At 37.9% G+C, this 16,575-nt stretch overlaps 1 long non-coding RNA gene across 3 annotated transcripts; it reads left to right on the top strand.

The window, feature by feature from the left end:
• The first annotated feature begins 687 nt into the window (after nt 1-687).
• On the top strand, nt 688-9,865 carry LOC121384510. 3 transcript variants are annotated; one of them, XR_005959405.1, is made up of 3 exons: nt 688-936; nt 9,317-9,398; nt 9,722-9,865. It is a non-coding gene; the product is annotated as an uncharacterized LOC121384510 (long non-coding RNA). The 3 variants fall into 3 exon arrangements; XR_005959403.1 differs by having other exon boundaries at nt 688-1,222; XR_005959404.1 differs by lacking the exon at nt 688-936 and adding an exon at nt 8,782-9,050.
• Nucleotides 9,866-16,575: the final 6,710 nt, after the last annotated feature.

Here is a 16,575-nt window from a genome sequence, read left to right as displayed (position 1 = left end):
ATTGTGGCCAAAACGGCGCTTTTGACTTAAGTGGGATCAATATTAACACGGCCATTTTTGGAATCAGCACCATATTTTACATTTAAGAAGGCTTATCAAACCTTCCTCACCAAAAGTTTTGATTAAAGCCATTTGCCTCTTGTATAGTTACATTTAAATCAGGTTGTGTCAGTAATACATATGCGTACGTCACGAGAATACTATGTTGTTATAGAATATTCATTCGTGACGTAGTTGTAACATACTAGTATTTTAATAGGTCTACCGATTAATTTACACGAAGATTGGGGCAAATGCACTATTTTTGTTTTATTAATTCTTTTTGTTTTAACAAAATTAAGCAAACATATTTAAAGATATTGTTGGGTGATTTGTCTGTGGTTTGTTCAATTTCTCTCTAAATCTTTACAAATTATGCAGTATGGTGGCCTTGCATTTGCATGGTTTATTTTCCTAATTTCTGGAACCATGTTTATGCCAACTGCCTAAAGACGGGATAAAATCAATATCGATATTTGGCGAAAGCATGCTCTTACACAAACAGTTCAACTGGAGAAGGCCACATATTGAACTTTCTCATTATCTCACCGAAGCCCGTTTAATACCAAGAATCAATCATCGTGACGTCAGTAAAGCTTCGCCGTGACGTCACAGCGAATGAAGTGCCATGTTGACGAGGCAAAATGGCGATGATGAAAGCGCAGAATTGAAAGAAACGCCCCAAGTCGAGATTAGTTTGTTTGACAAGGGGCAAGGCTGAGCCAATAGCGAGGAGGCCGACTGGAAATTGATAGATTAGTGAAAGGCTTTTTAATACAGTTTGTTATTATAGTTCTTCGGGCGATTGCTCGTTCAATTAGGAACGATTGTCCCAACTTTGCAAAATATTTGCACTCAGGACTAATAACATGTTTTGACCCGGAGTTCTGCCCAAAGGTCATGGCGTACTTCTTGCCATTCTTAGTCTTTTGTGACATCATAACATTTGGTGTGGCGTCTTTAATGATCACATAAAAAAGACAGTTTATTTTCTGTGATACATAGGGCTTTTTTTCTTCTTTTTTTTTTCAATTGCAAATTGAAATCAATAGTAATGATTAAATGCACCCGACAGAGATGTAGTTCAGTGGTGTGGAAATGTATCGATTGCTTCAAATTGACCGGTTTCAACATCGCGTTGCCTACACGCGGCCTCCGCGAATAGGATATATCAAGGGCCACGGTAATAACTTTACCCTACTATTCAATTTTAGTCCAGTGCATGAATCGTGTTGGCACTCACATACCAGGTGCGGATCCAGGATGTTTTAATAGAGGGGGCCCAAAACCCGTTGTAGTTTTTGAAAATATAATTTAAAGGTCCTTGACAGGTGGACGGGATAACTTTGCATTTGTGTGTATTCTGTAGTATTCTGCATACTACACCAAAGAGATTAGTTTTAAGATTAGAGGCATTTTCAACACGCCCATGTCGGCAATTGTGGCCACGCTTAACTATTTCCACCAATGAACCTGTATAATTAAAAACATAGGTAGGAAGTTTACATTAGGCCTAAATGACTAGAAGTCATTTTATGATTATAACTGAAAAAAATTGATATAATATATTATTTGAACTGTTGGCGAGTGTGTCTAAAGTTCTAATATGTATTCTTTTGTATCACTGTTTTGTAGCATCTGCAGCTTGCACAACGCGTGTCTGTCTCCTCGTGTGTATATGGCAGGCCCGTACGCAGAAATTTATTTGGGTGTGTGGGGTGTGTGTGTGTGTGTGTGTGTGTGTAATCGACGGCCCAAAAGCCGGAGTTGCTAGGGGGGTCCGGGGGTATGTCCCCCCGTGGTAGTGTCCTGCAGAGATACATTTTCCTGCATTCTGGGAAGTAAATTTGTCACATCGTCGGTCTATTTTTATTTTTTTTACACATCCACGGATGGACCTCGGCATACTATGGGGGCGTGTGTGCGTACGCACCCCTCGCACACACCCCGTGTACAGGCCTGTATGGTGACGATTTCTGCACATTGGTAGCCTCTAAGCACAGTATGTCTTCTCCATAACTGTCAGCAGACATTTTTGTGGTTACTCACGTGTATTTAATTATACAGTGAACACCTTTTTCTTGTAATTCAAGAACTAAAGGCACATTCGTTACGTCTTTTCTCCTTCTCACAAGGTTGCCGTATCCATGGGCGTACGACCCGGGGGGGGGGGGGGGCAATTGCCCCCCCCCCCCAAATTCGGGCAAAACAGTGGGAAAACAGTGGGAAAAATTCGGTCAAATTTTATCTGGGTAAAATTTCTAGCAAATCAACCCCTCCAGCCCCCTTAAATCAAAGAGTCCCCATACGCCCATGGCCGTATCTGTACACATTTTAAAATATTGTCCAACAGAACGTGTAGTAGTAGTAGTAGTAGTAGTAGTAGTACGTATTAGAGAGCTAGTCAAGTCAACACAGTGCCTTCGAGTACACATATGTACGATAGAAACGTGGTAGTGTCATCTAGCCCTGCTTGGTGTGTCAGGAAAAGATCGCCAATGCTACACACAACTATTATCTGCAGTAACCATTTTGTACTTCACGAATCTATTATAGGCATGTACTGCTGCTGTAACCAATTAGTGCCACACTTAAAAAGTATAAGTAATACTATAAGGAAACATAAATAAGTCGGCCGTAATACACAAACTGATCGACTGATAATGTCTAGTGATAATTCGAAAGAAGGATTTTCTTATCTCATCATTTACAATAAGGGATTTATTTGTTCGTCATTATTTATAAAGCTTAATAATGACGAATTCCAATTACGAATACGTAATAAGTTTCAGGGAGAATTCACGCCCGTGACTGAATATACAAAGCAAGTCTTTTTTCAAAACGTCTAACTTGCAGGCTGGCATATGTGATAATGTATTAATTATTGTTGTTATGTTTAGTGTACACACACACACACACACACACACACACACACACACACACATATATATATATATATATATATATATATATATATATATATATATATATATAAAGTTAATTTTACCAACTCTCATAAAGAGCATGTAATCAATGGGCCTACAATTCATTGCATGCTTCCTAGCAGTCTTAAGTGATCGATTCGGGCTACTCACTTATTAGTCGCTGGTCTTGCATGTGTTCACAAAATCGATCTCCTGGATCCAAAATCGAGATCAACATTTTTAAATTACCCTTTAGGCTTAGTTATTCAAAGACCTAGTAAGGTATTATAAATTAAAATTAGTCATAATTTATTGAATTTTAAAAAAAATAGTTTTTAATGGACATAAGAATAATGTATACAAAATGTGGTTGAAGACTGTCATTTTGTATTTTGATGTCAATTGTCCTCACTCATATACTTATATCCTTAATCTGAACTGGCATGTGCGTTGGTGAATACGTAATAAGCGGTGTGGTCTTTTGGCGTCGATATACTCTAACACACTGAGTATTTGAAGTCTACACACCTTTCATTTTTATCTATTAGGGTCCCCTAATAATATGTGAATTGTGTTTGGAGATTTGTAGCTTTCATTCATGATTCACTTCAAGGAAATTAGAGTATATGTTATTATTCAGGTTTTTATCTAACAGTTAACCCTACAAAGGCAACCAAATATCAGTTTTAATATCCTTCTATCCCACTCAATGCATTTTGATGGCATGTGTAAGATGAAAATGAGCTGAAGTACTATTTTGGAGACTGTTCTCTATGATGTGTAGTAGGTGTGTGCCAAGTCTCATGCGTTTATTAAACGTGCACGATTCGCTCGTTTTTGTATACACATCCTCTGGACCTTTAGCGTTTCTTGACTGAAATAACGCTAATAACGGGGGAACAAGGTTTTTTTAAATCTAAAATTAATCCCTATGATAAAAATTGGAAAGTTGCGTTTGTATTTTTAAAGTCTACAACAACTCCCCCCCAGCCCCCCCCCCCAAAAAAAAAAGAAAAAGAAAAAGAAAGAAAAAAAAAGTAAAACAAATAATAATAATAATTACATGTAAACACGTACGCTCGCTCGCACGCGCGCACACTGGCCAAAAAACCTACAAAAACAAATATAAGAAAACTAACAAATAAAACAACAAACAAGAACTAATCAACAACCGACAACAGCGGTCGTTGTTTAGGGAACTAAAATACTAACACACAAAAAAACACACAAAAAACCACTCACCACCACAAAAACAACACGAACACACAACAAATTAAACAAAAAGAAACCAAAAAATAAAACAAATAAAAATAGAACAAGTAGAATAATTTCCAACAGCGCAATTACGCATAAAGAAATTAGGGTACACGTAGTATATGTGGGGGTTTTTCCTACCTCACTGATTCTTTCTATTCAAATGTTCCAGAAAAACACCAAGCGAACAAAACAAAATGAATACAAGGGGTCCAACCTAAACCGTATGACACATGCTTGAACTTCGTATACCACTACCAAGACGGTGGATAAAGCTCGCTTCGATACACGACGGTGGGTACATTTGGTCTTACAGCTACATGCTGGATGCCTTTCTGATTAAAATAATATTGCGATACGTTTCTAGAATGAATACTCTATCCATTTGTTTACTTAATTCCCGATTTTGTTCAACCATAAAAAAGCTATTGAAAAACATGATCAAAGTTTTTGGTGTTATTTTAAGGAAACGAGTTATATTTATACACTTAAAAAGTGTCTTGATGAAAGTTTGTATACCCTGGAAGCTAAATTAAGCAAAAACGTTTTGGAAAGTCATTATATAATTATCCATCCAAGAATTTTCTTATAGTTTAGGCATATCTTCGTCTGCTTCCCCGGGTTTAGGACACCTAATCGTAGGTTCCAAATTTTGTTTTATAGAACAGTTTGTGAACACTGCGGCCAACTATACTCTGGAAGGTCTGCCGTCCGCAGACTTGTGGTTGTCCATCATGACAGACCAGGCGGGCACCAGTGAACTGACTGTGGATGAGTGTTGTCAACTAGGAGTCATCTCCAAGGACACCGCGTTTTCAGATTCATTGGAATGAATGATCTAGTAATGCAATGTAGTATTAGTTTGTTGTTAGTCCCCCACTGGACACCTAAAACAGAAATCCTAGTATATGGATGCAAGCCGTGTATCTCGAATAGGTCACTGTGACCGTGACTGACCCTTGACCTACATCTGGGGGTTTTCAGATGTCTTTAGACAAAATTTAATGACAATATGACGTAAGTTGTATTGTGTACAAGAACGTTCCACAACGAGTGACGGTTGGTTATCGTATTTATTTCACTTTCGTTAGTTAAGACATGGGTTTTAGTCTTAGGTGACGTTTTGAAAATTAACTAACGTGAGTGACATAAGTAAGATGGTCAACCTTCACGAATTGAGAAACTTATTTCATAAATTAGGAATTACAATTATGACGTAACATTAAAAATACTGCATCACAATGCGCTTTTATCCAATCCAAACCCTCTGAGATGTTTCTCATCTGGAATGTGATAACCTAAATCTTTCATTACTGCTGCCAGTGGTATTACATAGTGTCAGTGATGTAACACGAGCAGTTTCAGGATAAATAGACTATTCAGGCTGCCTTTGAATATAAATATACATGTAATCAAATCATAAAGCAATTACATATAAGCATTCCAGGGGACAATATTTCGAAATCTGAGGTAACCGGAAGTCGGTTCACGTGGTTTTTACCTAGGTAACCAATTGTTCGGTTACGTGAATTATATTTGCGTAACCTGTGGATTACCTGATCGGTTACCTCAAAGTTACGTTGAAATTATATTTAAATACATAATTTTTAGCTCAAAGTTAAAACAAAATACAAAAGAAAACGTTTTATAGAACAGTTTCTTTAATGCTTGCAAATCGAAAGAAGTGACTTGTAGATGTTTCTTTTGTTTTCGTACGATCGTAGCGTTGTAGATTTATTATTATTATTATTATTATTATTATTATTATTATTCACCATTTGCCATCGGGATCGCAAAAAGTAATTTTTAGTTGCCCGAATCTAAAAACCACTTTCCTCGGACATCGGGCCACCGTATTCTATAACCTCTGTGCAGCGTGCGGAAGTTAACGCTATTGTAAAATGACTAAATATCAGCCCAGTACTGAAACAAAATAGATACATTTGGAGGAAAAATGCCCATTCCCTGGTGTATGATTAGACTAATAATTTTCTTTTATAAATAACAAATAAAGGCTACCATTTGTCACTGATATGTAAAATTTAGTATACAGCAGACTGGGAAAAAAAAACACACCCACCCACAAAAAACCCAAGCAACAAATGTCCAGTTCCTCTGAACTATAAAACAGGCTACTTATTGGTGCATTAGATTAATAAACATAAATCTTATAATAACATAAAAAGAAAGACCACAATTTGACACCGGTGGTGATGCTACTTTCACTTTATCGCTGGTACTTCTATACTACAGTGACGTTCCAAATGTTTGTTATTTAAAGCTCATTATGCGATGTTAGTATTTTTCAGCTTTTGTGACATTTTTGCATTTTTGTTTACGTTAAAACCGTTTTCAACCTTTCTAAAATTATAGGCAATCCAATATTATGTCTACATATATTCCTTTAGAGATAGAATAGCAGCAGATAATTTAGGCGCCTTAGCGATCCGTGCACATTTCTTTAAAACGTTTGGCTCGACTCTATACTGAGTCTTCGGTCACAAGTTACAACCGTTGCAATATACCGTTGGTTACTCGTTTGCTGCACATCAAGTATCTTAAAAATCAGTCTAAAGCATTTGTCGGAATACTAGTAGTATGTCTGCATGAATAAACTTACTGTAATCGTGAAGTCTGCTAGTTTTAATTTCTGAACGTCTACAGGTCACGACGTAACCGATTTACAGTTCGCGTAAATTTAATTTTGCGTAACCGACACGCGAACAGAACGGCGGTTCGCGTGAAATATTGTGCCCTGCATTCACAAGTCTCGAACAATACTTGGGTGGGGGTATTTTTTTTTTTTTTTTTTTTTTAGAAATAAGAACGCATTTGAATAGTTGAAACTTAGTTTCTGTGTACTATTTAATTGCGTGTAACATCTGAACACATGAGCATTTGTCCTTGATTCCAAGTCATAATGAAGGAAGTATCTTTCCTTCGTCCACCTTGCAGTTGGCACGTGCAGGTTGAACTCCTTGAGGTGGTCCAGGATATATCGCGGTTAGAAAACCCACTCTTAATCTGATAAACTGACCTCCAAAAAAAAATGTTCCTGTCCAAAAGAAAGTCCTTGTTGGCGTCAGAGTAACTCATGCAGGATGAATTACCGAGACAATGCCATTTTAGCGTATCTTAAAATAATACTTAGGAAATGTTTTGTTGTTTTTGTGGAACAAAAGCCATTTTGAATACTGCTTCTGAAGAGTGACATTGTTTCTATTATATCATCAGTATACATGTCTGCGTCAAGGGACGGTTCATCTAACACTTGAAATGTATGATTATCATCACTGTCATTTACACTCTGAGATGCGAATGACAACGTCTTCCTCAATCGCTTTTCTCCTTTCTTTTGTGATGATCTCTGCTGTGGTGGTGTTGGAAATGCCTTGTTGGGTGTAGGATTTAGCCTACATCTATAGGTTTTGATATGGAAGATGCTTTCTTAAATGGATTGAGGAAACATTTATTTGTGCAATTTGTAAAGTCTAAGGTACGACAATTACACAGCCTTTTGCGAGAACTGGATCTTCTAGGTGTCAAAACGGGAAACAACTTTCCTCTTTCGTGATTGGTAAAGGCCTAACTAAACTGGCCTCTTTTTGTATCTCCCCATTACTGAAAAAAACCCACACACCTTAAGTTGAAAAATATAATCACGATATTTTAGGGGTACAAATTCAAATATATTTTTTTTTTAAGTAAACGAAATCTTGGCTTAAACCCGGGGGAGCAGACAAAGATGTGCCTAAACTATAAGAAATGTCTTGAATGAACAATTATAAAATGACTTTCCAAAACACATTTGAATAATTTAGCTCCCAGGGTGTACAAGCTTTCATCATGACACTTTCAAAGTATATAAATATAACTTATTTCATTAAAATAACACCAAATATTTTGAATCAACGAGGTTTTTCTTCAATAGCTTTTTTTTGGTTGAACAAAATCGAGAATTACGTAAACAGATGGATAGAGTATTCATTCTAGAGCCGTATCGCAATATTATTTTAATCAGAAAGGTATTCAGCATGCAGCTGTAAGACAAAATGTACTCATCGTCGTGTATCGAAGCGAGCTTTATCCGCCATTTTGGTAGTGGTATACGAAGTTCAAGCATGTGTTATACGGTTTAGGTTGGACCCCTTGGAATAAAGAACAATAACAAAAACCGACAAGTAAAAAGAAAAAGAAATTTACAATAATTAAAAATAAGGTAAACATTAATACTGCAAACTCTTCGTTTAGGACTGTCGCATATTCTTCACGATAATACATACCTGCACCACTTCCATTCATGAGTAGAATGTAGCCAATTTGCATTTCTTTTATCTCTAAAGAAATGAACGGGTTGTAAGTAAAAGTGCGTGAGGGGTCATCTCTGGCGCTGTGTGTAAAGTAACCAAAACCGACCTCGGTCATGTCGTGGTTAAGGTATCGGACATAAGGCTGGTAGGTACTGGGTTCACAGCCCGGTACCGGCTCCCAACCAGAACGAGTTTTAACGACTCAATGGGTATGTGTAAGACCACTACACCCTCTTCTCTCTCACTAACCACTAACCAACTAACAACTAACCCACTGTCCTGGACAGACAGCCCAGATAGCCGAGGTGTGTGCACATGACAGCGTGCTTGAACCTTAATTGGATTATAAGCACACAAATAAGTTGAAATGAATGAGTAAACACAATGCGTGATGCCAATCAGTGTTTTCACGCAGAAATTAGAAAGCAGCATCTGTGACGTCACAAGAAATGATGGTCGTTGGCAAAATCTATAGTCTGCGGAGGTTTTCTTGGAAATGAGAAAACTACTTGGTTTGAAAGAGGTTAATGGATGCTAATTAGAAAACTACTTGGTTTGAAAGAGGTTAATGGATGCTAATTAGAAAACTACTTGGTTTGAAAGAGGTTAATGGATGCTAATTAGAAAACTACTTGGTTTGAAAGAGGTTAATGGATGCTAATTAGAAAACTACTTGGTTTGAAAGAGGTTAATGGATGCTAATTAGAAAACTACTTGGTTTGAAAGAGGTTAATGGATGCTAATTAGTTGTATTAAACTTCTCATTAGATATGTACTTTGTATTTTCAGGACACAATGACAGCTGAAGTCTTTAGGTTCTCACCAAGACTGCACAATTAAGGACATCATGTTGGGTGAATTAATAAATAGAGTGAGTTATGAGTTTTCTGCCATTGTAAGACGTAGGCCTATCCTATTAATGTCCTGCCCGTACTGTGAAACATTATTTGGTTGAAAACATCATCATGCAAATTTGTGAGATGATGTTGGGCTTTGTTAGTACAAAGGTGTGGGAGGGGCACTTTACTAGCAACAGAAGATGAGGAATCCAAGTGGTGTAAATATAATATATCTTATAGAACAGTTTAACACAGTGGAATGGATTTTCATTTATTTTAAAAATATATATTATTTTATTATTTATACCTATGGTCATTACAATTTTTAATTATGTTGTATTTAATTTTGTTGTAGGTTGGAATGTTGACGTTTGTTGAAGAAGCCATCCACACTATTATAAATTTCTGTGATGATAGAACAAATGTTTAATAGTAGTCTTTTTAACAATTAAACTTAAATATTAAACACATTTGTATTTTGAACGTCACAGTGTTCATGTTTGTAGTAGCTAAAATTTAATTTTAATCAAATTTACTCCTATAATTATAGGCTACATAGTTTGGTAGGCCTTCGTAAATATTTGAAGGTAAATTCCAATATGAGTAGGGCGAACATAAAGAGATTGAATATTCTGATATTCTGAACAAAAAGATGTGTTTAATGTGTACTTTATGTCGACAAAAAGGCTCTTAGTAAGAAACACGTGACAATAACAGCATATTTAGACAGTCCTTTAAGCATTTGGACTGGGATGTAAAACGCTCTTAGTAAGAAACACGTGACAATAACAGCATATTTAGACAGTCCTTTAAGCATTTGGACTGGGATGTAAAACGCTCTTAGTAAGAAACACGTGACAATAACAGCATATTTAGACAGTCCTTTAAACATTTGGACTGGGGTGTAAAACGCTCTTAGTAAGAAACACGTGACAATAACAGCATATTTAGGCAGTCCTTTAAGCATTTGGACTGGGATGTAAAACGCTCTTAGTAAGAAACACGTGACAATAACAGCATATTTAGACAGTCCTTTAAGCATTTGGACTGGGATGTAAAACGCTCTTAGTAAGAAACACGTGACAATAACAGCATATTTAGACAGTCCTTTAAGCATTTGGACTGGGATGTAAAACGCTCTTAGTAAGAAACACGTGACAATAACAGCATATTTAGGCAGTCCTTTAAGCATTTGGACTGGGATGTAAAACGCTCTTAGTAAGAAACACGTGACAATAACAGCATATTTAGACAGTCCTTTAAGCATTTGGACTGGGATGTAAAACGCTCTTAGTAAGAAACACGTGACAATAACAGCATATTTAGACAGTCCTTTAAGCATTTGGACTGGGGTTTAAAACGCTCTTAGTAAGAAACACGTGACAATAACAGCATATTTAGACAGTCCTTTAAGCATTTGGACTGGGATGTAAAACGCTCTTAGTAAGAAACACGTGACAATAACAGCATATTTAGACAGTCCTTTAAGCATTTGGACTGGGATGTAAAACGCTCTTAGTAAGAAACACGTGACAATAACAGCATATTTAGACAGTCCTTTAAGCATTTGGACTGGGATGTAAAACGCTCTTAGTAAGAAACACGTGACAATAACAGCATATTTAGGCAGTCCTTTAAGCATTTGGACTGGGGTGTAAAACGCTCTTAGTAAGAAACACGTGACAATAACAGCATATTTAGACAGTCCTTTAAGCATTTGGACTGGGGTGTAAAACGCTCTTAGTAAGAAACACGTGACAATAACAGCATATTTAGACAGTCCTTTAAGCATTTGGACTGGGGTGTAAAACGCTCTTAGTAAGAAACACGTGACAATAACAGCATATTTAGACAGTCCTTTAAGCATTTGGACTGGGGTGTAAAACGCTCTTAGTAAGAAACACGTGACAATAACAGCATATTTAGACAGTCCTTTAAGCATTTGGACTGGGATGTAAAACGCTCTTAGTAAGAAACACGTGACAATAACAGCATATTTAGACAGTCCTTTAAGCATTTGGACTGGGATGTAAAACGCTCTTAGTAAGAAACACGTGACAATAACAGCATATTTAGACAGTCCTTTAAGCATTTGGACTGGGGTGTAAAACGCTCTTAGTAAGAAACACGTGACAATAACAGCATATTTAGACAGTCCTTTAAGCATTTGGACTGGGCTGTAAAACGCTCTTAGTAAGAAACACGTGACAATAACAGCATATTTAGACAGTCCTTTAAGCATTTGGACTGGGGTGTAAAACGCTCTTAGTAAGAAACACGTGACAATAACAGCATATTTAGACAGTCCTTTAAGCATTTGGACTGGGATGTAAAACGCTCTTAGTTACACGTGACAATAACAGCATATTTAGACAGTCCTTTAAGCATTTGGACTGGGATGTAAAACGCTCTTAGTAAGAAACACGTGACAATAACAGCATATTTAGACAGTCCTTTAAGCATTTGGACTGGGATGTAAAACGCTCTTAGTAAGAAACACGTGACAATAACAGCATATTTAGACAGTCCTTTAAGCATTTGCACTGGGGTGTAAAACGCTCTTAGTAAGAAACACGTGACAATAACAGCATATTTAGACAGTCCTTTAAGCATTTGGACTGGGGTGTAAAACGCTCTTAGTAAGAAACACGTGACAATAACAGCATATTTAGACAGTCCTTTAAGCATTTGGACTGGGGTGTAAAACGCTCTTAGTAAGAAACACGTGACAATAACAGCATATTTAGACAGTCCTTTAAGCATTTGGACTGGGATGTAAAACGCTCTTAGTTACACGTGACAATAACAGCATATTTAGACAGTCCTTTAAGCATTTGGACTGGGATGTAAAACGCTCTTAGTAAGAAACACGTGACAATAACAGCATATTTAGGCAGTCCTTTAAGCATTTGGACTGGGGTGTAAAACGCTCTTAGTAAGAAACACGTGACAATAACAGCATATTTAGACAGTCCTTTAAGCATTTGGACTGGGGTGTAAAACGCTCTTAGTAAGAAACACGTGACAATAACAGCATATTTAGACAGTCCTTTAAGCATTTGGACTGGGATGTAAAACGCTCTTAGTAAGAAACACGTGACAATAACAGCATATTTAGACAGTCCTTTAAGCATTTGCACTGGGGTGTAAAACGCTCTTAGTAAGAAACACGTGACAATAACAGCATATTTAGACAGTCCTTTAAGCATTTGGACTGGGATGTAAAACGCTCTTAGTAAGAAACACGTGACAATAACAGCATATTTAGACAGTCCTTTAAGCATTTGGACTGGGATGTAAAACGCTCTTAGTAAGAAACACGTGACAATAACAGCATATTTAGACAGTCCTTTAAGCATTTGGACTGGGATGTAAAACGCTCTTAGTAAGAAACACGTGACAATAACAGCATATTTAGACAGTCCTTTAAGCATTTGCACTGGGGTGTAAAACGCTCTTAGTAAGAAACACGTGACAATAACAGCATATTTAGACAGTCCTTTAAGCATTTGGACTGGGGTGTAAAACGCTCTTAGTAAGAAACACGTGACAATAACAGCATATTTAGACAGTCCTTTAAGCATTTGGACTGGGGTGTAAAACGCTCTTAGTAAGAAACACGTGACAATAACAGCATATTTAGACAGTCCTTTAAGCATTTGGACTGGGATGTAAAACGCTCTTAGTAAGAAACACGTGACAATAACAGCATATTTAGGCAGTCCTTTAAGCATTTGGACTGGGGTGTAAAACGCTCTTAGTAAGAAACACGTGACAATAACAGCATATTTAGACAGTCCTTTAAGCATTTGCACTGGGGTGTAAAACGCTCTTAGTAAGAAACACGTGACAATAACAGCATATTTAGACAGTCCTTTAAGCATTTGGACTGGGATGTAAAACGCTCTTAGTAAGAAACACGTGACAATAACAGCATATTTAGACAGTCCTTTAAGCATTTGGACTGGGGTGTAAAACGCTCTTAGTAAGAAACACGTGACAATAACAGCATATTTAGACAGTCCTTTAAGCATTTGGACTGGGATGTAAAACGCTCTTAGTAAGAAACACGTGACAATAACAGCATATTTAGACAGTCCTTTAAGCATTTGGACTGGGATGTAAAACGCTCTTAGTAAGAAACACGTGACAATAACAGCATATTTAGACAGTCCTTTAAGCATTTGGACTGGGGTGTAAAACGCTCTTAGTAAGAAACACGTGACAATAACAGCATATTTAGACAGTCCTTTAAGCATTTGGACTGGGGTGTAAAACGCTCTTAGTAAGAAACACGTGACAATAACAGCATATTTAGACAGTCCTTTAAGCATTTGGACTGGGATGTAAAACGCTCTTAGTAAGAAACACGTGACAATAACAGCATATTTAGACAGTCCTTTAAGCATTTGGACTGGGATGTAAAACGCTCTTAGTAAGAAACACGTGACAATAACAGCATATTTAGGCAGTCCTTTAAGCATTTGGACTGGGGTGTAAAACGCTCTTAGTAAGAAACACGTGACAATAACAGCATATTTAGACAGTCCTTTAAGCATTTGGACTGGGGTGTAAAACGCTCTTAGTAAGAAACACGTGACAATAACAGCATATTTAGACAGTCCTTTAAGCATTTGCACTGGGGTGTAAAACGCTCTTAGTAAGAAACACGTGACAATAACAGCATATTTAGACAGTCCTTTAAGCATTTGGACTGGGATGTAAAACGCTCTTAGTAAGAAACACGTGACAATAACAGCATATTTAGACAGTCCTTTAAGCATTTGGACTGGGGTGTAAAACGCTCTTAGTAAGAAACACGTGACAATAACAGCATATTTAGACAGTCCTTTAAGCATTTGGACTGGGATGTAAAACGCTCTTAGTAAGAAACACGTGACAATAACAGCATATTTAGACAGTCCTTTAAGCATTTGGACTGGGATGTAAAACGCTCTTAGTAAGAAACACGTGACAATAACAGCATATTTAGACAGTCCTTTAAGCATTTGGACTGGGGTGTAAAACGCTCTTAGTAAGAAACACGTGACAATAACAGCATATTTAGACAGTCCTTTAAGCATTTGGACTGGGGTGTAAAACGCTCTTAGTAAGAAACACGTGACAATAACAGCATATTTAGACAGTCCTTTAAGCATTTGGACTGGGATGTAAAACGCTCTTAGTAAGAAACACGTGACAATAACAGCATATTTAGACAGTCCTTTAAGCATTTGGACTGGGGTGTAAAACGCTCTTAGTAAGAAACACGTGACAATAACAGCATATTTAGACAGTCCTTTAAGCATTTGGACTGGGGTGTAAAACGCTCTTAGTAAGAAACACGTGACAATAACAGCATATTTAGACAGTCCTTTAAGCATTTGGACTGGGGTGTAAAACGCTCTTAGTAAGAAACACGTGACAATAACAGCATATTTAGACAGTCCTTTAAGCATTTGGACTGGGGTGTAAAACGCTCTTAGTAAGAAACACGTGACAATAACAGCATTATTAGACAGTCCTTTAAGCATTTGGACTGGGATGTAAAACGCTCGCCCGGGACGTGGTGGGTCGCATGATCCATCGCCCCCCATGAGCGGGCCGTGGTACGTACTGCTCAGTCTATAGGAAAATGTATATAAAAGACCCCTTGCTGCGATATCCTTTCTGCTGTAGCTTTTTATGTCTACATAATACAATGCCTCTCTGACACAAAGGTTGTTTTGTAAGGGTTTATAAAGTTCAGGGACTGTTTACCGATATGCCACATCATTGGCGGGAAATGAATGACATGTTTTAGAATATTGTGACCTTGAAGATGCTTTTTCATCTTGTGAGTGTGTTTGTGTGTGCGCGCGCATGTGAAAATCATGGACAGGTTGTTTGTAACTCTGTTTCCCTCTCTGTCTCTCCATTTTCTCAGTGTCGCGCTCATATTATCTCTCTGTTTTTGTCTCTCTGCCAATGTTCTCTCTCCAAATCTGTTAATAAAAACAAACTCGAAGTGCAATACATGTATATAGTATGCAGTTGAGGTCTGGCCCGAGCGTTATAATGTTATTGTTATTCGTTTCACGAGGACGGCCACCTGTGGTCCGCAGGTTGGCTGATACGATTAATTAATCACTGGACGGAAAGCGGAGTCAGGAAGTGAAGCGCCCCAACCGGCGCGGTGATGTAAATCGTTGACAATACGTGACTGGCGCTTCCCACAGTTCCCTTGTTATCTTGTCAACACCGCACACGGCACCCTTAAAGCAGCATTATCGAGACGGACAGACAGACCAACAAATTCTTTATTCACGTCTCCCCTTGTGTACAGATTAAAATCAAAACAGTAATAATACAATAATACAGTAGTAAAAGTACACAAGTCACTCCTATTCAACTATAATTACAGTGTGTGTGTTTTGTTTAACGACATCACTGGACTACATTGGTTAATTAATTATCAAGTTATGCATGTCAGCACGTTAGATTTTTTTATTTTTTCATTGACAGCAAGGATCTTTTATATTCACAGACAGGACAGCAAATACCACGGTCTTTGATATACGAATCGTGGGGCTCTGGATGTGACAGGGAAACAAACCAAATAATGGGTCCACCAACTTAAACACTAGAGGTGAGCGTCCACCGTCTTAAACACTTGAGGTGAGCGTCCACCGTCTTAAAGACTTGAGGTCAGCGTCCACCGTCTTAAGCACTTGAGGTGAGCGTCCACCGTCTTAAACACTTGAGGTGAGCGTCCACCGTCTTAAACACTTGAGGTGAGCGTCCACCGTCTTAAACACTTGAGGTGAGCATCCACCGTCTTAAACACTTGAGGTGAGCGTCCACCGTCTTAAACACTTGAGGTGAGCATCCACCGTCTTAAACACTTGAGGTGATACTTGAGGTGAGCGTCCACCGTCTTAAACACTTGAGGTTAACGTCCACTGTCTTAAACACTTGAGGTGAGCGTCCACCGTCTTAAACACTTGAGGTGAGCATCCACCGTCTTAAACACTTGAGGTCAGCGTCCACCGTAATAAACACTTGAGGTGAGAGTCCACCGTCTTAAGCACTTGAGGTGAGGAGTCCACCGTCTTAAACACTTGAGGACAGCGTCCACCGTCTTAAACACTTGAGGTGAGCGTCCACCGTCTTAAGCACTTGAGGTGAGCGTCCACCGTCTTAAGCACTTGTGGTGAGCGTCCACCGTCT

Source organism: Gigantopelta aegis, chromosome 10, assembly GCF_016097555.1.
Source record: "Gigantopelta aegis isolate Gae_Host chromosome 10, Gae_host_genome, whole genome shotgun sequence".
In the NCBI taxonomy this organism is placed as follows: Eukaryota; Metazoa; Mollusca; class Gastropoda; order Neomphalida; family Peltospiridae; genus Gigantopelta; species Gigantopelta aegis.
The sequence above is the reverse complement of the archived record's forward strand: the minus strand, read 5'-3'. Positions and strand labels throughout refer to the sequence as shown.